The following is a 7,379-nucleotide window of genomic DNA, read 5'->3' on the forward strand; positions in this document are numbered from 1 at the left end:
TTCGGGTTGCTCATATATGCCCACAGGGCATACCGACCACCCCACCTTGACGCTCCCTGACTTGACAACCTTGGAGGCATCCGCCGCAGATAGCCTAACCAATGCTACATGTGTCTCTGTCGGACCTTTCCGTAGCCAAACGGCTGCGGTGGGCGTCTCCACTCCACGTCCAGGTCTTTAACCCTTAAATTCACCTCCGTCGTGAGTGCCCTCACCTTGACCGTCTCCCCAAGGACTTCCTCCGCCAACTTTTTGTAGGCGGCGCCCTTTTGCGAGACGCACCGCTTCAGCTCGAGGATCATCTCGCCCATCCGGGTACGTCTTATTCGACGTACGTCGGCGCCGAGTTCACCGAGCTTGACGTCACTCCTCATCGCCTTCAAAACGTCCGAGTACTTAGCCTTGTCCGTTTTGATGACTAGAGCATCGCCCTGGAGGGTCCAGGAGGCGTCACCCCCCTCTATTTCCCTGGTCTGGGGCGGCTGAGAGCTCTCAGCCTGCAGTAACCCCTTACCACCGTCTTTCCTGGGAGGACGGACCTTTCCAGGTCCTTCCTCCTCCGGTTTTGGAGGTACCTGGCCGGGGTTCAGCTTCCCAGCCCCACTACCCTTGTTCGGGGTAGTAACCCTCCGCGTTTTGGAGCGGCCCCCAGGGAGCTCATCCCCTGGAGACTGTCTCCCCCGTTTGGGGCCACTTGGTGTTATAACCACGACTTGTATATCTAACCACTAGTGCTACAACTGGTGCAATAACCACGACTGGTCCATCTACCCTATGTGATTTATGTTGAGAGAGATATTCTGAATATTACCTCCAGTCATATACGATGTTCCCTTGCCATGGCACAATATGAAAATGCCACAGTCAGTACAAAAAAAAATCAACCTTCTTACCAAAAATCAACAATTCAATCAATTTTTTTATAATTTCTTCGGGCAAGTATGACGATTAAGCGTCTATTACAAACAAGCGATTAATTTCAAAAAGTAAAATTTCGGCTGGTTCCTGTGCGGAAAAGTGCCCAAAAACTTGTTTTTGATTACGCTGTGAGAAGAAGTGAAGTGCAGTGATATTCGTGGAGGGATATTGAATTGGCACGTAACTGCCAATTTACCTCAAACTTTGAGCCAAAGTACATGGAATACAATGAATAAATATGTTCATCATTATGGGGAATGGAATCATTAGCTGTAAACAGGTTAGTATTATGACTATTGAGCTTTTGTTCGATGCTGTTCGCAGTATTCAAATTCTGGTGGTCGAGGATGAGGAACGAGCGTGAGAGACCCCTTAGCAGACGGGAGCCATACTGACTGCCATGCTAAGCTAAAGCTAAGCTAAAGCTATTAAAGCTAAGCTAAAGCTAAGCTAAAAGCTAGCTTAAAGCTAAGCTAAAAGCTAAGCTAAGCTAAAGAAAGCTAAAGCTAAAGCTAAGCTTAAAGCTAAGCTAAAGCTACTAAAGCTAAAGCTAAAGCTAAGCTAAAAGCTAAAGCTAAGCTAAAGCTAGCTAAAGCTAAGCTAACACTAAAGCTAAAAGCTAAGCTAAAGCTAGCTAAAGCTAAGCAAATAAAATAAGCTAAGTTAAGCTAAAGGCTAGCTAAAACTAAGCTAAAGCTAAGCTAAAGCTAAGCTAAAGCTAATAAGCTAGCTAAGCTAAAGCTAAGCTAAACTAGCTAAAGCTGGAAGCTAACAGGAACAAAGCTAACAGGTTGCTGGAGCTAAGAACTAAGCTAACAGGGCTGGGGTGGGGTTGTTAAAGCTAGCTAAAGCTATTGTTAAAGCAAAGCTAAAAAACTAAGCTAAAGCTAGCTAAAGCTAATAAAGGGGCTGGTGGGCTAAAGCTAAGCTAAAATAGCTAAACAAGCTAAAGCTAGCTAAATACAGCTAAAAGTAGCTAAGGGCTGAGGCTTTCAGCTGGGCTGAACTAGGGTGGAACAGGCTGGAAGTGAACAGTGGGCTGAGGCTGGAGGCTGGAGTGGAGCTGGGCTGAGGTGGAACAGGAGTGGAGAACTGGGGTGAGGCTGATGAGTGAACAGGGCTGGTGGGACTGGTGAGTGAGCTGGGTGGGAGATGGTGGGCTGAGGCTGGGGAGTGGTGGGGAGCTGGGGTGAGGTGGTGGCTGGAGCTGAGATGAACAGGAACGAGGTGGGGTGGGAGACACAGACGGGAACAGAACAGGAGCTGGACACAGGGCTGGGGTGGAACTGGGGAACAGAACAGGGTGGGTGAACAGGATGGGGTGGAGGAACAGGAACAGGCTGAGTTTGAACAGGAACAGTGGGGAACAGAACAGGGTGCTGGGTGGTTGGGTGAACAGGACAGAACAAGACAGACTGGGGTGGTGCAGGAACAGGAACAGATGGTGGGAGACTGGTGGGTTGGGTGGATACAGACAGACTGAGGAACTGGGAACAGGTGGAACAGAACTGAGGCTGGGAGTGGAGGCTGGGTGTGGGAACTGGAGTTTGGTGGAACAGGTGGGATGGAACAGGGTGGTGAACAGAGACAGGAGCTGGGTGGGAAGCTGGGGTGGGGTGGGTGGGAGCTGGGAACTGGGTGGAACAGGTGGAACAGACAGGGTGGGAACAGAGTGGAACAGTGGGTGGAACAGACAGAACAGAATTTGAACAGGTGGGAACAGGTGGGAACAGACTGGGGTGGAACAGGGTGGAAGCTGGGGCTGGAACAGAACAGTGGGGCTGGTGGGGTGGGGAACAGGTGATACAGGGGTCGGCTTCGCTAACTTCTCCGCTTCGCCACTTCGGGTCGCTTCGCTAAACTTCGCTGGGTGCTTCGCTTCACTTCGCTAACTTCGCTAAAAACTGGGCTTCGCTGGGAGCTTCACTTCTTCAACTTCGCTTCCACTTCGCTTCGCTTAAACTTCGCTAAACTTCGCTTCGCTTCACTTCTAAGCTAAAGCTAAACTAAAGCTGCTTCAACTTCGCTAAAAGCTTCGCTTAAAGCTAACTAAAGCTAAGCTAAAACTAAAAAAACTAGCTAAAAGCTAAGCTAAAGCTTCGCTAAAAGCTAAGCTAAAGCTAAGCTAAAGCTAAGCTAAAGCTAAGCTAAAGCTAAGCTAAAGCTAAGCTAAAGCTAAGCTAAAGCTAAGCTAAAGCTAAGCTAAAGCTAAGCTGTCAACATTTTAATCAGTTTTTTCTAATTTGCTGCGGATGTTCTTCTTAATTTTTGCGGAAAAATCTCACTCACTCAGAAATTTCTATAGAGAAAGCAACTTTTCCGAATCAATATTTTTCTTAATTTACTTGAAAGGGCAAATATTGTTTTTATTGTTTCAGTAATCGTCTTATATTGCTTAACTTTTAAATTATACAATCGATTCGTAGCTTAACTCAGCCGTTAGAAAACTAAAGCTGGGAGAGGATCATCTGGATAAATATATGTTTAGTAATCAAAAAATATAATTCTCTCCTCGTTCTTTGAATTACTTCTGTTTCTATCGTAAGTGTAGTTCTGCTTCTGTAAGTTTTACTAGAAGTTATAAATTTACGAGAGATCATCATCGATGGATTTTGAAGGGCGCATGATTTTGTTGGGCGACATCCACCGCTAGCTTAAACAGACTGAAATTTGTTTTAACAATGAGAATGATTGACTAATCTGATGTAACTAATTTAAACCAATGTTGCAGAAGTATGCTCAGAGTCCTTATCGTGATAATGGAACAAAAAATAAAAAACCATCGAAATCAAAAACAAAAAGTCTTCTGAAACAACATAAAAAATTCTACAAACTATCAATAATTTGCATTTACTTGATTTATGATGCATCATGTATGACAAACCTATACTGTACATCATATAATCAAAACTGTTAAGACCATAACCTTCCACAATGCGCTCCAAATATTCCATACTGCAGCATTCGTTTGTAGTGAACAATCAATAATTGACTCTTTATCAGCAAGCTTCAAAAGTACACAACGAGACTGAAACCGTCGATGTGTGATTGTACTCCTCCGTTGTGACGAGTTTGTCGCGTACAATCATCAGGTTTGGTGAAGAACTGAACAAATGAATCAACAATTTTTGTACAATGTATGTAGTGATGTCTCGGCGAATAAACAGACACGGTCGCTTGGAACTGTACCAGCCTTCATTCGTTTTGTTAAACGCAAAGAGTAATCGAAGCTCGTTTCTTCGTGGTAGTTTCCGTATCGGACACAACTGCTGTGAAATTAGAAAGGCTGAACAAATGAATAATGAAGGAATTGAACACTTTCTGAAGCTGCGAATTGAATTAAAATTTTGATGATGGGTTGTGCCTTAGAATGCTTCTGAAAGTTGCTGCTAAGAGTTGAAAACCTTATACTGAAGAAGTGAAAACATCTTAAACTTGGGACAATTTCATCCAATATTTTTAAATTGTACCGCAAATAATTGTCACTTTTTTGCGAAGATTCAGCGAATTCTGTGAAATCGGCAGAACCACAACAACTATCGAAGCAATAACCCCATGGCTCACTGTAAAGCTGTGCGTGGTAATGATTGTTGCTTATGTATTGAAATAAATTAAACAAACATTGTGTCCAACCAAACATAATCCACTTTTGATGGTATAATTATGTACTCAATCTGATCACTGTCACTGTATCCAGCGTTGCTGTTCGAACACCATCCATTCACCACACTTCGACAGCCGTGATCGTCTAGTGGTTAGGACCCTACGTTGTGGCCGTAGTAACCCAGGTTCGAATCCTGGTCACGGCAGTGTTACAAGTTCACTGTCACGGCGAAGTGATATCATTTTTTTTTCACAATCCAACGGCATCGAAATAGGTAGGTCATGATTTCGAATGATTCCCGTGCAGTTTTCTATTGCCACATATCGTTAGTTCACTTGTTGAATCGCACCCGAGACAGGTCGCTTACAGATAGGCGTTTGGCAACCGGGGGGAGAACAAAAAACTCATAAGTAATCGCTAGACCGGAGCGAATCGTGAGAAAGAGAAATATGGCGGTCGGATGGTCGATGTCGTTTTAAGAAATGCCATAACTCAGATACTCGTTCTGGCGCTGGCTTTGCCGAGGCGATTGGTGGGAAAAACGATTGCGGGATTTCTTCCCAGTTCACCCGGTGCAAGAAGTTCCGCTCGGATGGGATCATAGCGCTGGTGAAGGAAAACCTTTTCTTTTGGAATTGTGGGCCATCCGAGGATTTTCCTGGTCGTCTTCCATCGGTCGGAAGGTGTTGAGAAAAGTTTTATAGAGTTCACACAGTCGGTCGGTCTTGGTGGCTTTAAATTCGATTAGTTTTGTCGTTTGTCGGAGCTGCTCGAGGTGGGTTTGGTTTCGGCCCCCATGGAAGGTTTAATGATTATTTATTGCGATAAGTAATGGAGTCAACCAACAAAGTTAGAAAGTCAAACTGTGGAGACAGTTAATTTATGGAAGTGTAATTCTCTTATATGTTCGATATTGTTCAAGATGTTAGATAAAACCCAACGACTTGCTCCAATTTCCTTACTACTCTTATCTCGAACACATCCACCTTACTGTAATTCTAGTCCGGCACGCGTCAAAAACAAACAACCGCTCTGATGAGAAGCTAAAACTTTTCCAATAATATTCAATCAGCCTCGAGAGGCTCGGCTTCACGTTATTAGACTCATTGCGTACCCACTTCCCATAGTCCCCCGAAGTAAATCACATTAATAGCCTCTGGCCCAATCGACACCCCATCTCCATCATCGAGACAAAACCATCACTACCGAAGGCTACGGAAGTTCACGTCGCAGGTCGAACCCAAACTCATGTGCTGGAATTACATGCACTTCGACGGGAAGTGGTTCTTCCATAGGAGAAAGCAATTATTATTCTTTTCCCTGGCCAGGGTATTTGAGTAATTGCTCGTGGGGGGAACCGTGTGTAGCTACACCTCTTAACCGTGCCTAGGCACGCAGAGGGGAATGAACATGTTCGCATATCTACGTAGCATCCGCATGCTGGTGGACCGGCAGCAGGCAAGGCACAGTGCCTAAGCTTGATGAGTAAACATAATTAGATCTTAATTGCTTTCGTAGGGTAGCGAGAAAGCGAACTGAACTCACCTTACTGTATCGAGCAAATAGAGCTGCACGTCTCCGATAGGGCGGGGAGCCAAGGGATGTGTTCTCCTGATCGAACTTGATTGAGGTCCAGTACACGTGTTTTGGTTCGAGGATATGTGGTTGATTTTTTTAGGTGAGTCGGGGGTCGGTGGATAATAATTTATGTAAATAATTGTTAAGCAAATATTACAAGAACAGAATACTGAAATTTTGTTAATACTACATTGAGTTTGTATGTTTGTTTGTAATAACAGTGAGCAGTGAAAGCCACCTCAGAAAATCTTCTAATATTCTCTTCTCAAAGCAATAATCAAATTTAAATTAGGAAACTGCACAGATAAATATTCTTTATTCAGAAATAAGACAATTCATTGAAAATACAAATTTATTTGTGTAGAGTTTTTAAACATTATGAAAACTATCAGTAAGAGAATTCTGATCTCCTAGAGCTTAATAATCTAAATTACAGAGCTACGTAATGAATTCATGAGCTGTTGTTTCTGCAGACTATTTCATGTGGGAAAAGACAATTTCACAATATAAATCAAACAAAACAAGTGATATCAAATAATGCTCACAATTATAAGACAAATGTCGAGATTCTATATCTTTGCATTGATTCATGAGCTCCAGCCAGAATATAGACGGTTCCAGTCGGGATCAGAACAAATCTTGTTTCTTATTTAGACAACTCCACACATAGTCTAGGTGGTTTCAATCTGAATCGAGAGGATTCCGATCAGAATCCAAGTCAAATCGAAATATAGGAACAAAGAAATCCAGACAAGCCCAGTAAGACATGATGCTGTACTCACTGATAAATGTTTATAATTGAATTATAATTAAATCCGGAAAGAGCCCAGCTCTGGCACCTCCTATCAAAACAGAAACGATTCCGATTGGAATCCAAGCGATGCCAATCTGATTTCAGGCACCACCTGATAAAAAGATCGTTTGCCATTTAAAAAGTGGATAAAAATTGCCGATTTTTCCCTAAACTACATTAACGAAACTACTTGAGATCGAAGCAAGCCTTGCGCGCGGTCGCCTGTGTTTGATTTTCTGACAGCGATTTTTTGTCTTCGATATGTTAAAGTTTTCATTTCGGCTGGTACTGGCCCTAGGACTTATTCCGGTTTGGGGCCGTACACTTATTACGTAAGCAATTTTTCTGGGTTTTTCGACCCCCCTCCCCCCATGTAAGATTTTTTCCATACAAAAGATTTTTTATTTATATGGCGCGTAAGATATTGACAGACCCCCCTCCCCCCATAAGTGCTTACGTAATATGTGTACGGCCCCTTTCAGGTTT

At 43.4% G+C, this 7,379-nt stretch overlaps 1 non-coding gene across 1 annotated transcript; it reads left to right on the forward strand.

Annotated features, from left to right (window-relative positions):
- The first annotated feature begins 4,655 nt into the window (after nucleotides 1–4,655).
- On the forward strand, nucleotides 4,656–4,727 carry Trnah-gug (transfer RNA histidin (anticodon GUG)). The gene has a single exon. It is a non-coding gene; the product is annotated as a tRNA-His (tRNA).
- Nucleotides 4,728–7,379: the final 2,652 nt, after the last annotated feature.

The sequence above is a fragment of the Armigeres subalbatus genome, unplaced genomic scaffold (genome assembly GCF_024139115.2).
Source record: "Armigeres subalbatus isolate Guangzhou_Male unplaced genomic scaffold, GZ_Asu_2 Contig1459, whole genome shotgun sequence".
In the NCBI taxonomy this organism is placed as follows: Eukaryota; Metazoa; Arthropoda; class Insecta; order Diptera; family Culicidae; genus Armigeres; species Armigeres subalbatus.